Consider the following 16,676-nt stretch of genomic DNA (forward strand, 5'->3'; position numbering starts at 1 on the left):
TTTCATTTGCAATTTGGGATTCTCAGAATAGGAGATGCAGAGACAAGGATAACCTATGTTTTCCATGAGAGATCCATAGAAACTGAAAAATAAGGTATTTTAATCTCTTTCATGATAACTGTTTTTCTTGGTTTAAGTGTAGGTTTTAAAAAATGGTGCTCATTGTTTTGCTTGTAGTTCTTTCATGCATGAACAATCATGCTGATCATGCATTTACTTCAAGTGAATTTTCCAATTGAAAAAGTGCTCTTGAGTAGTTTAAGTACTATGAATCACCAAAACCTCATCTAAGTCCCATAAAAGCACTGGCTGCAGAAAACAGCCTTGGAAAGAAGACATATTTGGATTGTACTGCATGATTCAGCTGAAGGGAAGTATATTTGGTCAACACAGAAGAAGCTGAGGAATATGACAGTTTTGTAAAAATGAAATTATAACATGCTAGACAGACAGAAACTAACTGCTGCAGCCCCGTCTTGTATGCCTCACTTGTTCCTCACAGGCTTAAAGCAGTGATTCTAAATGTGAGAGCCTCAGCCCTTGAAACACAGGATTTTTGTGGGGGGTATTTCGTTCCTTACCTCTCTCTTAACTTGTTTCACTGCTGTCTTTCTCTCTCCCTAATTTCCCTTGTAGTCTGACTGCTGGAAGATCTCATTTTCCTTGGTATCACTGCCTGCACCATTTGTACAAATAGTATTTCTGATACAATGTTTTCTTCATATTAACAAAAGCAGTCTATTTATTTCTTACATAATAACATGTTGACTGAAACAACTTTGAGTCATAAGTATTTGTCAGGGAAACATTAGTGATTTTTCAGTTCTTATTCAGCTTTTATTTAAGGCTACATCAGAAAGCAGATAAAACTTTTCAGTAAATTACAGTGTTTGAAAATTGTAAACTATTTAATGATAACTTCAAAATATTAAGCTATTGCCTTAGATTTCTTTTTAATTTAAGATGTAACTTAAGGTTACAAGTTCTTAACAGTATCTTAAATATGTTGAGAGTTTAAAGCATTTAATGTAGCTTTCTGTATCTTGCATAGTGATGTATTTCTCAAGTGAGCAACACAAGTGCAGTGGCTTTCCTTATGCTTGGAATTTTTGTCAGGATCCAAGGCTTTGGGGCCCAGACCTGGTCACAGACTGACGATCCCTATGTGCTCCTGTAAAGGCTGAGAGGGTCACTGTGGCCACACCACCTCTTCTGCTTGCTGCCACTTATGCAGATGCAGTTGCTTGTTGCTGGAGTAGGTGGCCTCCATGTTAGCCTGTTGAAAAAAAGTATTTTTGCCCACATGAAGCCGTGTAAAATATTCAAATTTTGGTTGTTTTCTAAGAAAATTAGGATACAGTTAAAGATGTTTAGTATGAGCCTAGGGGACTTTGCACAAAAGTCTAGCCAGCAGGGCTGACAGGCTGACCGCTGATACCCAGTATCAGTTTGTGATTGGCACTGCTTCTTGGGAATCTGGAACCAGAGTGCCTAAAATGCACCTTTAGGGTAGAAGATACCTGGGAAAATTTGATGGTTCATACAATGTTTTATTTTTTGGTCACATCATTGGTGCACAAGCCTTACTTTGGGGATTAGCATTCTTGTGCTGTTCTTTGAGATAAAACACTTGGTGAAAGTAAAATGTAATTAATGTAATCACACCCTCTGATGAATTATTAGAACAATAACTGTAAAACAAGAAAGAATAAATAAATTGCCTTTTGGTCTCTACAGCTTCCTAAGCAGCAGGGATGGTATCTTCCCCTTCCTGTCTAAAATATATTAAAAATGCCTTGAGGGTGGTATGCAAGGGAGGGAAGCTATATGAAACATGAATGCTTGCTACTCATTGAAGAGAGAAAAAATCAGAAGGTGCAGTTTTGCCACAAAGGTATGAAATAATAAATGCTCATTTCTAAGTCAGTCTAACCTTCTTAGAGGCATGCCTCCCTTAAGTAAAAGCAATGTTTAAATCAAGAACATTTTCTTTGATTTAGAGTTAAAAAAACCCCAAACTTTCATCCAGGTCCCCACACACACACACAAAGGTGAAGGAATGATTGTGCACCTCATTTGAAATATTGATCAAGCAGTTGAAATTTATTTGGTGAGAGAGTAAAAAAATGTTGAGAAAGGCCACATATGCCTTGTTTAGCAAAACAGACTCTTGTAGCAGGACGCACAGGTTGTTCACCTGGGCATGACAAGCTCTCTTCCATTCCAACAGAAAGCACATTATCAGTTTTGCAGTTCTGTAATAATTCATGTTCACAGTTTGCCTGGAAACCTTTAATATTGCTGGAGAAAAACCCGATGAAATTGCTGTTTTCTTGGGCAGTGCGATTCTTCTCAATATTATTATTGCTAACCTTCTCTGGTTATTTGTACACCAAAAACTCTGAAGTCACTGCTAGGACTTTTTGAAGGAGCATGGTTGAAGGAGCTGATGTTGTTCTGCCTAGTGTGCCACACACAGAGCATTTTCCCCATATGCTACTCTTGAAAACTAGTAGTTTAGGCTGCTAAAAAAAATCATCACCAAAGGTATTAGCAAAAGCAGTTTTTAATATTGGTTTGTGAAAGTGTGGCTTAACAGAGTTCAATGGCCAGGTTCACGAACAATACAAAGGAAAGTCAGTTTAGAATCAATTTAGAATTTACAATGAGACTGAGGATGCAAAAGGGTAAGAAAGCAATAGGGTAAGGGAGACCCTTCTGTTAAGTCACAAAGTTCAAGGAGGACCCCTTTGCTTTCTAAACTCCTGAAAGATCCTTGATGTAGCTGGATCAAATCTAAGTCCCATATTTGACCAATGATTCTAAAGGGCTTAGCAGCATATTAATATTGATTAGTATTTATAAAGTGATTCAACAGGATTTACTACACTCACAACAACTACTTAATTATAGATTGAGGATGGCAACATTCATACTATGCATGTTAGAGGGAATTTGGATCAATTCACAAATGCATATACACAGATGCAGAGGCGTGTATGTGTATGTGTATATATATATACATACACAGGTGTATATATATATATATATATAGGTACCTGCTAAAAATCCCCCTAAAGTCCAGTGAAATATTTCCGTTGAATGTGTATGCACTGCACTTCTCAAAGGATGAAGACTGAGCATCAGAAGAGTGGAGGGTATCAGCCCATGCCCCATCAGCTTTTGGTGATGGTCCTTTAAGTATCACAAACCTGAGAGTTTGTGGGCTCTGAGAGGCATCCCCCTCAGACAGAGGTACTGTCCACTACAGTCCATCAGAGTTCAAAGGACCTCACTTAGGCCCCCTGTTTGAAGGGTCACAAAATGACTGACTTTAATCACTATGGCCATAATCCTGGCCACAACCCAAGTCAGTAACTACTGAAGTTTTTCAAAAGTCTGATAACAATGGTGCCATTCCACTTTGGCTACAATTCAGCTAAGTAATGTTCCAACACTGACAGGGCATAATTGATTATCCCTTGTTCTCCACCTTGGTCAGGAAATGGATGTCCTCTGTATGAACAGTGCCGCTCCCAGCTGTGCAATTCAAGAGTTCCTGGTATGGTCAAGGAATGCTTCACTGCCCAACTTGTACAGTCAAGGGATGCTTCACTGCCCAGCTGGAATGGTCAAGGTGTAATGGGAATTACTGAAGTCACAGAGCAGGTCCAAGGGGGCCATGAGGGTGTGGGAAATGCACCACCACAACCCACACCATGACTTAAAGTCAATTAGTCTTGCTCCACAGAGTGGTGATGGGGTCACCTCTTGCCTCTGGGCCTATAAAGAAATTAATGCCATATTCCAATTGTAATTTGAGGGAAATTTTTGGTTGTTACGTAATTATTTAGGTTTTATTAAACATGACTGAGTAGTATTGCATATATAAGGAGGACTTTGCAACTGTGCCACCCATCTAGCTATTTTCCACACTCTGTTAAATAACAAGCACAATATGAGATAAATAAATAAAATTACAATGGGATTTAATCCCATCTCATCACCATCCTGATAGTGATGAGAACCACCCAAATAAAGTATCCCTCTAGTGATGTTCTCCGTCCTTCTCTGCTCTTTCTAGAACAGGATGTATATCTTCTGTGGCTTAATGAACAGTGCTTAGAGTTGAGTGTCCATGGTTTTAGACATGTATGTTGTACTTTTTGACTCAGGTCATCGTTTTCTAGTAATTTCTTCACCAAGGTAAAATTCATGCCTGTGGGGGTAGGTGGTACATCTTGATGTGAGATGCAGTCAATTTGCAACAATTGGTGGGTTGTGACACGAGCTGAATGGTTGAAATTGCATCTCAAATTATAGACACAGATATTTGACTGATTGCTTCTCTCTACAGTGGTGTTATCTGTAAGTATAGAATCACAAAGAGTTCTCAAAATACCCAAAATCCAATTCTGACATATACAAGTACAATTTTGGGGTTTCATCAGGACACATTTCAAAATGACAAGCAATTTGTTCAGTGTCAAACAAATGGGTCAGAAGGGCATTACTTTCACAAATAAATCCCTGTTGTTTCTGAACAACACATGCACAAGAGCTTTATGCCCATTTTATTGGCCTCATAGTCTATGTTCTATCAGCTATAGTTTCCTGCTGATTTAATCCCATCACAATCATTGACTTTATGGTGTATCCCAAAGTATTGTCAAAATGATGTCTCCTTTAGGTCTGTTTAAAGATGGGATTTGTTGGTTATCATTTTTATCTGTATGAATCTATTTCTGCCTAAAAAAGGAGATGTTATGTGTAGTGCTACAGCTGATATATTTAAATCAAGCATAGACACATTTAGAATTACATATGCATCAACCCACAGACACCCTGTTGTACACAAATTCCACATTCTGTGCTTAACAATAATGAAATCAAATAATAGTTCTACACTATGTTTATCCAGAGGCAAAATGTGAGTATGGGTTGTGTAAAAGTAAAATTGAACCAATGGTCTGGTTCTGACAATTTATAGAAAGATTTCTCATTAGTTCCTGGTTTGAAAAAATCAGTATAGTGTTTATTAATCTTGATAGGACTTTCTGGGGTAGAGATGTTGATTGCCCAGTACCCTATTTTTATTTTTTATCTCCCCTCCTAGTATTACAATTATTATTATTCTAATTATTTTCCCATGAAATGTCTTCCATCTTCACTTATCTTCTAGATATACCTCATTTCAATGTATAAACAAAGTACCAAGGCTTAAGCTTACCTTACCTTTTGGTACAATCCCCCAGTGTTCCAGTATAATGCAGTGCATGATCCCAAGGCTTTTGTGTTTGATCTGAAGGGATTATATTTTCTCAATCAAGTGAAAAACCAAGACTGTGTTGGGGCTATACAGCTGTTTTCATTGCTATCAATAGAGATTCTTTTTCTGCTGTAAAAGAAAAGAAATAAAAGGTTTTGATGGGGAATGTAGAATTGGTTATCCCTTTTGTGATGCAGGAGAAATCCACTATGCATTGATTCTGTATTTTTCAACACTCCTATCAGTAGCTTCCCATGAAAATAAGCCATAGGGTTTAGTCAGAGTCATAGGCACAGTTCCAATTTGTGGAAAATTTACCATATTGGGTTGTTCTGGCTGTAATGCTGGCCGATATTTTCTTTCATTGAAAGGTAAATCATCAAGTTCAGCTTTTGCAGAGAATGCTTGACTCACAGGTTGCCCATTATCCATTGATGAAGCACTTTGGAAAGTCAAGTATCCCTTTACAATAATCCCTTAGGTCTTTCTGCCATCCCATTTTATTTGGGGTAATTTGGAGTGTGTAATACCTGTTGAATTTCTTCTTGTTTGGCCCATCTTCCACCTTTGTACATAAGCAGTGTGAGCCAGTATCACCTTATGGGGAGTAAGGAAACTCAAGAACCAAGACCCTAACCCTTGCACTTTCATCCGTCTTTCAGCACTTAGTCACTGTAGGTAAGCTGGAAGACCACTGCTACACTCTGTGATAGGTTGGTATCCTACAGAGGATTTAAATGGCCTGATCCAATCAATTTGCCATGTAGACCATAAAGTTTTATCCTGATTGATGCTTTAGAAGGGTGATCTGGTTGTATTTTAAGCTGCATTGGTGACATTCTATAAGAGTAGCTCGACAAGTTTTTCAGCCTTTGGTCTGTGCAGCAAAATAATGTACTGATTTGCCATTGTGACCTAATTTCTGATGTGACTATTCTCCCAAATGATACCACTCAGGATTTAAAGAGTTACCTATTTTTATCTTCCTAATTTTAGTCAAATAATTTACCTTTTAAAAGCAGTTTGTGCCTGGTTTATTACCCTTGGCATGAGCTTTCACCCATACCATTTTGAATGATGTTTTCCTGTCTACATCAGAAGTAATTGCCAGTCTTAAGTTCTCCAAACTGAAGATCTGCCTACTTCCCAGTTCAGATACTTCCATTGACTGAGCCATTGTGTGATGCCTATCTACACAGCACAGGACTCCACATATATAATTTTTCCTCCATTTTGTGCTTCCAAAATAACTGCCCTTAATTTTCCTACTTGTGTACTACATTCACCTTCTTCTGTTATTTGTTTGCCAGTGTTAATGTTTAGTGCAGCAGCCTTACATTGCCATTTACCCTTTTTCTTTTTTGCTGAAACATCAGTGAAACACTTTGAAATAGGTTACTAGAAGTACCCTGTTCAGCAAATCCCCATTCTGTTATGACAGGGTCATGGGGTATTCTGGTCCCGGTGATTGATGGTTTTAATTCCTGCATTAAGGTTTTGACTGCCTCTTCATGTTCCAAATTCCACCTCCACAGTTTTCCCATTCATAAAAGTGAATATAGCGTGCAAGCAGTGGTAGAAAATCCAGATACTTGTTTTCTCCCATATCCTAGAGTCCTCATCAACTTTTGTAACTCTTTCCTTGACTGGGATGACTGCAGCTATTCTGTTTTTCCTAAGGTGTTTTCTTACTGCCCTGCCTGCTATCCACCAAGTACTCAGAGTCTTTGCTTCTTCCCTTGGCCCTTGACATATGTTTTTGGTGAGGTCTCACCTTCTTTATCAAGTGATTGCACTGTTACTGATGCTTCCCCATCTTTTCAGGCAAATCTCCTGCAATTACAATATCATCTGTATTAACATAATTTCTCATTTGAGGAAGTGAGACTGTCTGTAAAAGTTTAGCAAGTTCAGCAAGCACAGCATGAGCAATCGTGGGTGAATGTTTATACCCCCATGGGAGTCTGCTAAAGGTACATTGGACTCCTTCCCAAGTAAAAGCAAATTTCTCTTTATTGTCTTCCTGAAAGGGGACCATAAAGATCATATCTTTTCTATCTAGTGCTGCCATCCATGGATGTGTGGCTACTTGTTGTGTGGCTGCTGGGTTTGCAGCATCGGGTAGTGCAGCTTTTAGTGGGGCCATGTTGGTATTTAAGCACCAATAATCCATAGAAAAGTCATCATCTCCCATCTTGTTTTCGAACTTATGAAACCAATGGTTCTGGAGAGAGTCTGTGTCATTTTTTCAAATAAACTATAACTTCCTAACTTCTGCTCATGCTGCAACAGAAATTGGATAGGGAGGATGGGGGGCAGGTGGAGATGGGCTGTAGGTCAAATGCCCCACCACAGATGTTGCATACAACTCTTCTCTTTTCATGCTGCCTCATCCATCAACTTCCACACCCACCTGGGTTTTCCACCCTGCATATTTCTCCAACATTGAGCTTCACAAGGCACAGATAGGGCCTGGTGAAATGGAAAGACCAAAAGGGTGAGAAGAGCCAGGATGGGAGACACAGGGTCTGGTGAGTTGTTGGAAGATTGAAGCAGACTGTGAAACTTAACTCTTCTGTCCTTTACAAACCACACTTGCTTGTGCTACATTGGTGGCATGGCTTTTCTTCAATTAAATAATCAAAATCCAAGAAGTCACCTGCCTCAAAGATGACTTTGAAATTTAGAGTTTGTGGTTTTTAAGGCGGAGGAACAAAATTACTGAGGGCTGCTGCAGGCTGTGGCTGAGCAAAGGAGAGCAGACAAGTGGTGCTGTGGTTGTGAAGACTAAGGCAGCTGTGGCTGTAGTTTATCCACAAGTGTGAGCACTGATACCTTCTGTGAAATAAGGATAGTTGGCACTGAGGGAGTGCTCCAAAGCTCTTCTGGAGCCATTGATCATGCACATTACAAAGTGCACAGGAGTGTATCAGCTTAAAAGAGTGCTGCTTGATGACCGGTGAAGTTGACCAAATCTCACCTTCAGAGGAAGCTGGAGATGAAAACAAGTAATGAAATGTGTGCCAGATAAGTTACACAGGATAAGCCTGGAAAATGATAAACGTAAAGCTTATCTTTAGAAAGCAGGGAAAGGAAGAGCCAGAGACTAAAGGAACAAATAATCAAACAAGCTTCAAGGACAAATGGGATTTGTCAAGTACAAATTGTATTAAACTAGCCTAATTTCTTTCTGTGACAGGATAACAGGCCTTGTGGATTAGGGAAGAAGGAATAAGAGTCTGTAAATCACAACTTCTGGGAGATGTTTTTCATGGTTACACATGGAATTCCCATAAGCACGCCAGGAAAATACGCTCTGGGAACATCGGTCCTAAGCCACTTCAAAAACTAAAGGGAATAATTAGTAGATTACTGTCACACTAAAGCATGTTTCAAGAGAGAATGTCCCAAAGATCTGTCATCGACCTGGTATTAGTGTTGAATATTCATTCAGAGTAAATTTCAGTGAAACATGGCTGATGAAGTACATAGCACATTTATTTAATTTTCAGAAAACACCAAGCTAAGAGAGTTGCACACAGTTTTCAGGACAGAGCTAGAATCTAGACTATTCTTGCTGTCTTGGAGAAGGAGATAAGAAAAAAACACTGGGTGCGTTCACAAAGAAAAACCCTACACTCAGAAATGACAATCTGCATTTCAAACCCCACAAACCTGGAAATAGCTACAACACCATAAAAGCCATGGAGAAGATCTGGAAGTTACTGTGAGTATGAATTATATGGTAAAAACGCAAATATTGTACTGAAATGTATTTTAAAAAAATGCCCTTTGTCTTCAATGTAGATGAAGTTTTCTTCCTCTGCTCAGTGCAGGTGTGATGTTCAGCTGGAGAATGGTGTCCAATTTTGAACACACTTAGCACTTAAAGAAAGATGAAGGTGATGGAAGTAAGGTGGATCTGGAAATTTTCTTTATTTTCCTCTCAACAAGATTAAGGGAACAAGGCTTTTTTGATCTAAAGCTCACTTCTTTGAGAAGATTTTGCCAGTTTTGCAGAAGAGTGAGATGCCATTCCTGATAAATGATAATTTTTTTTCTCTTTGTGACTTTCTCAGCTGCCAAAAGTTTAGTGATTCTTTTGTTAGAGTCACCTTTTTCTGAGGAATACAGATATGTTAAAGGACAACCTGAGGATGTATAGTGTCCTTCCCTGTGATCATGTGTTAAAAGCCAACAGGATTGTGAATTGAAGATAATTGTACACACAAATGAGCTAAAGACCCACGTGACAATTACTAATTCTAATTAAGGAAAGGTCTAATTCACTATTTTTGGTAATGGGACACTAAATAGAGTAAAAGAATATTTTCTTTCTTAGGTTTTCACAAATGAGTTAGACTAACCCTGCCTGTGGGTTTAGTCTGATATCAGCAAGGCTGTTGGCAAGCATGCAAATTCAAGGGTATGGACAAGCATGGATTTACAAGAGGCACTAAATGGTATCAGTAGAGTAAAACCAATACATTCTTGCGCCATGTGATGTGCCAGCACTCTTTTGATTGCACAGTCTCTTTGGATTCTCTCATTATGATCAGAGTTGCAGATAGGCAGTGGTGCAAGTCTTCATACACACAGTATACTTCTTTCTTGAAGTCTAAGACCACTGAACACTGAGCCCCTCTTGTCATTAAAAGTAGAGGCTTTTCTACTGGGTTCCTTCCTGTCTTCTGGAGCCAGAAACATTTTACATATATTACAATAATATGGAACTCCCTGGGGCAGAAGTACCACAACAAGGAAGAAAAAAGCAGCTGAATATTCGTGGTTCTACTGTGTCCTTGGTGGAATCACAAGACAGAATTTTCAAACCCCAAACTGATTTCAAGTTTTTTGAAGAATCTATTTGGTGATTATTTCAGGTCTTCATTAAAGCTTATAACAATAGTTTTAATATCAAAACTCTCTCAGAAACATGGATGTGTAACATCAATATGAGCATTGTGCAACCTGTGCATTTGTGCATTGCTAACCTGTTCTTTGCAGTCACATGTTGAAGGTGAAATGCAGATATTTTCTGTCAGTCTATGGCTTTTGAAGTACCTAGCCTCCACTAAGCCACTTATCTTTGCTGCTGTACTATCATTAGTTATATGTTATATGTAATGGTTATATGTAAGAAGTATAGGTGCTTTCCTCATGCAAAAAAGAATCCCAATAACATGTTAAGACTCTCCAGGCTTCAGTTCCAATCTTCTACCACTTTCCATGCTATGTAAACAAATTCTGGTGTCTATAAAGGTCATGTTGAACATATACAGGTTGCAATTAAAAATGGTTTGACGTGCACTTGTGGCTCTTGAACAGCATTTCAGCAGGCACAGATCTGCAGCTCACACTGAATGGCATGTGCTAAATTCGAAATAATGATGTAGCTGTGATACATATCTACAGATATGACAGACACAGATTACATTAAGAAATTACACTTTTTTTTTCTTGAAGCAACTGATATAGCTGGGAACAAATACATTTTCAGGCAGAAATTTCTCTGCAGATAAAAAAAGCTAGGAACCTTTTCTGTGCTGTTACAACCAAGTAATGGGTCTAACCAAGAATATAATTTCTCCTGACAGATTTGCCCCATTGCAGCCTAGGCAGCAGGACTTGTCAGTGCTTGCTGGTGGTCTATGCTGGAACTGTGCTGTAATCTGCTATGGGATCTTTCATGGGAACTGTGGTCCTCCCAACACAGTGGAAGCAGGACAAGGCAGGGGAGTGGCAGCAGCCAGTAAATGGGGAGATAGAAGGAAAAACCTCATATTTGCCCCCACAAACCCTGTATCTATCCTGCAAACCCCATCAGGCTTTAGTTTCCCCTTTAGATGCCTCAGCTTTGTCCCACAAAAGGGACATTGGACAATGTCCTGCCGTCTCTATCCAACCAGGCTTCAGCCCTCTTGCTCTTGTCCCATCTTTCCAGAAAGCCCACTCACCAGCCCAGCAGCAGCCACCTGCTCCATCATTGCCAACAAGCAGCCGTCACTTGCTACAGACACCCAAGATGGAAAAGGAGGAATGCCACAGCTTTTCACTTAGTTCAAGTGCAAAGCATTGCTTTCCAGGGAGAGAAATTATAGCACAGTAAGTCATACAACTGCAAGATTGATTCAAAAGTGCTAAGAGAAGCAACACAATATATGGACATCCCCTCTTAAATAAGCAATCTGAAATTATAATAGGAGTCTAAGGAGCTACTTCTAAAAAGGGCAAATATTTTAAGTCACATGCTGCTTTTGCAGACTTGCTGGCTTCAACTTCTGAATGCTTTGCTCAAATCCAGAAGTACTTAATGTCCGGAATTAACTAGACTGTATTTCCACAAAATACAGCCTAAGTACGGGTTTTTGACCCCCTTCATATATTTACTTAGACATGAACTTGTGGTAAATGCGGAACTAGGAAATTTTTCAATGCTGAGTCAAGCTTCTAATGAGGAAAACAACAGAAGTCATAAGAGGACTGGTATGTACAGAGAATCTGTTTCACCCTGGAGCTGCTTCTACCTCTGTCTATCCCTGTGTATGAGTCTGGGGAAATGGTGTCTATTCAAAACCATCACTTTCTGCAGCAAGCTGGTGTTCAGCGAGCGAGGCATTCCACAAGGCGGTGCTGGTACTCCAGAGGATGTACAGACTGGGGGCTGGTTCTTGTGGAGCAAAAAGTGTCATCCTGTGCCCAGAGTAAGAGCTTTGCCTTGCAAACAGCAGGTCTGTGCCCTAGCTGGTGCCTCAATCCCTTTATTCAAGGAAGCCAAAGCAATATTGCCCTCCACTGGTCCTGAAACTAGTTTAACTGCTAATGTGAGTTGGACAAAATCTTTGTTGGTACCATCAGGGGCACTTTGAAACCAGAATTTGACTCAGATTCTTGGGGCATTGGTGTTGTCCCATCTCTGCCAGGAGCTTTTTTGCTTTTCAGTCCCAGCTGTGGAGGTACAGTCATTACGAATGGCACTGGCTGCGCAGCAGGAGGGGGGTACAAGCAGCATCATCTCCTGTGAGGGATCTTTGGTCAGGGCATCTGTGGCTCAGCTTATGCTCAAAGCAGATGGAAACTTCACTCAGCACGACCTCTGGCACTGTCCAGCCTGAGCCTGCTCAAAGATTGGATTTGCTGTTGACAGTGAACAGTGACATTGCCATCAGGTAAAACCTGCAGGTCCACTAAGCATTTCAGATTTCTAAAGTTTGTGAGGCTGTGTTGAATACCTATGTTTTCAACTATGATGTCTGCTGCTTCTCGCTGCTGGCTGAGGAGGAGGTGAGGTACAGATGTTACAAAACCTCAAGGTATTGCATGCACCAGAGCTGGCTCTAAGGCAGCCAGCAAAGCCACTTAAAAAACCCAGTAGACATACACCAGCATCCAACAGCTTCATGCTAACAGCAAGGGGCTTTAAATACTTCCCCTCATGCTTTGAGGACCATCTGAGGACAATGCAGGCAGGCACAGTCAGGTTTATTCCTTGGGTGTGAAGGTGTGTGAAAGCATTGGTGGGTTTCACCTGTGTGCTGGTGGCACAGAAGTCTGTTAGATGACAGGGATTTCTGGTGTGGCGAGCAGCAGTGGAAAGATTAACTGTCCTGGCATTTAAGTGACCAAAATTAGGCTTCCAGTGAACAACCCTTTGAAATAAATAATAGAAATTCATACCTATCTGGGTTCTACAGCTTTTCAGACTATTTGGGGCAGGCTGAAATTGGGTGTGTAAATCTCCTTGAGTACCTTGGGCACTCTGCAGTTGTCTTAAGGAGCTCTGGCAGTTGTTGGCTTTGCTTCCCTAGTTCAGTCTTTTAACCTGCTGTTCCCAGCATCACCTCCATGGTGATGCTGGGAACAGCAGGTTTGCAAGGCATGTTCCCCAGAAAATTACTCTTCTAAGAATCCACAAATCTTACTTCTGTCTTGATACATCTAGAATAGCCATGGGAAATAAGTTCAAGATCACTGTGAATGGTTGAAGTATGAAAGATTTTAATATTGATACATTTATTGTGGCTTATCACTCATCAGAAAAACTTTTTTCTTTTCCACCATTGATTTCTTTCAGTGAAGTTGGAAGAGTTGCATGGCAGCAGCTTGGATGTCAGAGAGGTTTTGCAGACTTAGGGACTTAATTTTAGAATAATTTCCAATAAGTTGCTAGGAAAGATTATGGGCTGAGGGTTTTTGCAGGTTATTAAGAATTATATCACCCCTTCCAGAGCTATCTGCAAATCCTGTGCTGGTGTGATAAATAACCCCACACTTGTCAAAAGACAGGGAGCAACTAATGTCCTTGCAGATTGAAAGAGGTCTGTTTTCCAGACAGTGAGGTAGTGAGAGCTACAGTTGTTGTTCTAATGCTGTTAATGGGTGACTGTATGCTAATTAGTCAGATTAACTAAGCGGGTGAGTCATGCACTAACCCTTCTTGAGAGAAAGTGCCCATTTTGAGATGCTAAATGAGAACATAAATGCAATCAGGTAGAGAATTCTTGAAAGATAAGACGAGAGCAGACCTGCTTGTTAATGGAGTTAGTGAAGTTAATTCTGCTCTGGAAAGGGGTGCACATTTTCATGTTCAGGGTTTATTTTAATGGGGAAGGGTTCAAAACCTTCAGATCTATATAAAGCATTTTGCTAAGTGGCTTTCATGACCTAACATAATTAAGGAGATTTCTAATATTCTCTGTTATGTTTGCACCTTCGGAAATATTTCTTTCTTTTTTCTTTTTTCTTTTTTTTTTTTTTTTTTAATTAGAGGCATTCAGATGTTTCAAATGAAGTCAAAACTATAATATTGTGAAAAAACACAAAGCCCTCTCATCTGTGATTGATGGGAAAGTATTAAAAATGTTTATTGTGAATGCTCAAGCTATTATACAGAAAAACTACAGCCTTGCTACATTTGAGAAGTTGGCATCAATGCTGACAGGGACCACAGGTGTGGTTCTGCTGTGGTGTTGGGAATCACCACTGAGGGTAAAGGAAAGAGGGCTGGAGTGCCCTTCTGTGAAGAAGATTTTCATCCTTTTTTTGGTGTGTGCTATCCCTTCCTGTCAGGGTGGCCACCCACTATGTGTGTTTGCCTATTTTTACATTTTTTTCTTCATTACTCATAACACTGCAGGCATCAAGGAAGTGTAGCAGCCGTGCTAGCAGCCATCCCACACTGCATGGGATGCTTTAGGTCCTGAGCTAAACAGGGCTCAGACAGCCAGGAAGCCCCAGCCTCCTCTCTGAAATCCCTGTCAGCGTCCCAAGTGCCTCTCATGGTGAGAGGAGGAGGCAGCAGACCTGGCTCCCAGTAGCTGTTGCAGCCTGTGCATGGCATTTGTCCATGGCAGCAATCACAGCAGCCCTTTGGGCACCGTGAGGCTTCTGGGGACACGCTGCACGTGCACGTGGAGCCAGTGGGGAAGTCGGTCAGTGCTGCAAGGAGGCTGATGCTGGGCAGAACTTCTGAGGGAATGATGCCCAGGGGGTTCCTCCGGTCTTTAGGACCTCCTGAAAAAACACAGGCCTTGCCACAGACCTTGGGCACTGAATTCACCATGAAAATATTTTGCCTCAAACTTGCTTTTGAACATATTCTGTTGACTCATAATTTGCCAGAAATAGTCTTTTTTTAAAAAGTTTTTTGACTCTTTTACTTTGATAGCAAGGCAGCAGCTTGGCAGTAGATCTACTGGAAGTGTTGGTTTCACAACCCTGCCTTCTTTTCTAACCCAAACTCTTCCCAGTGCCACTGCAGCAGCCACCAGTTTCCAGCCCAGAGGTGGCTGCACTGAGGTGATTGGTGAAGTGATCCTTATATATATTTTCAATTCTCTGAAGTGCCTTGAGGCTTGCAGAAGGCACTATATAAATCAATTAATAACGGTATCAGAGGTCAGTCAGCCAATAAGAATACAATTTAGTTTAATGAGAGATAAATAAGACAGACAGAGTGAGAGGGAAAGGGAGCTACAGTGCTACAAGCTGGCTCTAAGTACTCCAGCTCCTGCCTTTATCACAGTGATCATCAGAAACACAGAAGATAATTATGTCATTGCCATTTCTTAGTCCAGTGTAATATCTATTACTGGTTTTGATGTCTTACTCAGCTCTGTACCAGTATGATTTTAGGAAGAGTGTACATTATTTTCATGAAAACAAATATGAGCATGAGGAAGCATTTTTCCCTTGCGTGCAATTCCTACTAAAGAATTTACATTCTTCTAATTTACTGGTTTACTGCACCACTTAGTGCACTCCTGAGATGTGCAGAATGTCCTCGCAGTTAAGAATGTGCAGATGAAATTTACCCTTTTTGCACTGAATCACTCACTCTTCCCTTGGAAGTCACCATGCTCTTTCCTCCCTCTAAATCTCCTTTAACCACTCTAATAAAAGAACAGATTATTCTGCACAGTTACAAAATGGATCCAAAACGGATGGTTGGCAGTTTATTTGGGTTTTAGGGTGCTTATATATTTTTGTAACCAGTCTGGTACTAAATAGATGAATGAAAATACACTGTTTTACATTTGATTCTTCCATTTATATGAGACTGTGGATGTTGGAATGAAAATTCTTTGTTGTAGCCCCAGACAAAATGCTGGGCTACACCACCATAATCAAAGCAGTATTTGTTAAGTTGCCAAAAGATGCAGAGAACATGGAATAATAACCCTGAGGGGGGCAGGAGAGGGGACTGGGGAGAGCTGTGTGGCTAAACAAGGAGGTGTTCCATGTTTGTGCCACAGCAGAACACAAGCAGCACAGCCCATGGCTGTGTCTGTGTCCACATGGACCTGTTGGAATGCACTGAACAGCCCCTTGGGCCCCACTGCCTGGAATGTGAAGCCTTAGGAGCTGTCAGGGAAAGCAGCAGCTCCTGTCCAACCTCTGCAGGTGCCCTTCCTGTGGGTCTGGAGGGAGCCTGTGCATTGGTACACATTGGTACATAGAACATTGCTAGGGAATGTTCTGAGGCTTGGTATTACAGAAACTGCCATTAGCGGCAGAGCATGAAACATGTATCTAAAGCAGAATTAAGCACTATGAAGCACTCATGGTGAGCAAGTCCATAGCTGTAGGGCAAGGCTGACTTGGGTTCAGATTTGACACTGTTTAGTGTAGCATCATTACATGCAGAATTGTCTCACCTGGTTATTCCTAAATTCTCTTTTTTTTTTTTTTTTTTTTCCCCAGCTGTGTCTGCACTCACTGCATCTCTCTTTGTCTGGCATTTGCCTGCATTGTACTCCAGGGGGGATGGGTCCTTGTTCAGACCTCAACCTGTGGCCATGGCAAAGGGAGGCAAAGGAGGAAAACAGACCTTCCTAAAGCTCTTTCACAAGAATCCTGAGCCAAACAGTGCTGACTTCAAGCACATCAATAAGTGGGATTTTTGAGG

The 16,676-nt window shown here is 40.6% G+C and overlaps 1 long non-coding RNA gene across 1 annotated transcript; it reads right to left on the bottom strand.

The window, feature by feature from the left end:
• Positions 1 to 944: 944 nt before the first annotated feature.
• LOC132331061 (uncharacterized) lies at positions 945 to 11,427 on the bottom strand. Its single transcript, XR_009487488.1, has 3 exons — positions 11,227 to 11,427; positions 5,236 to 5,398; positions 945 to 1,276 (listed from the first exon to the last, which is right to left on the bottom strand). It is a non-coding gene; the product is annotated as an uncharacterized LOC132331061 (long non-coding RNA).
• Positions 11,428 to 16,676: the final 5,249 nt, after the last annotated feature.

Source organism: Haemorhous mexicanus, chromosome 1 (genome assembly GCF_027477595.1).
Source record: "Haemorhous mexicanus isolate bHaeMex1 chromosome 1, bHaeMex1.pri, whole genome shotgun sequence".
NCBI classification, from domain to species: domain Eukaryota; kingdom Metazoa; phylum Chordata; class Aves; order Passeriformes; family Fringillidae; genus Haemorhous; species Haemorhous mexicanus.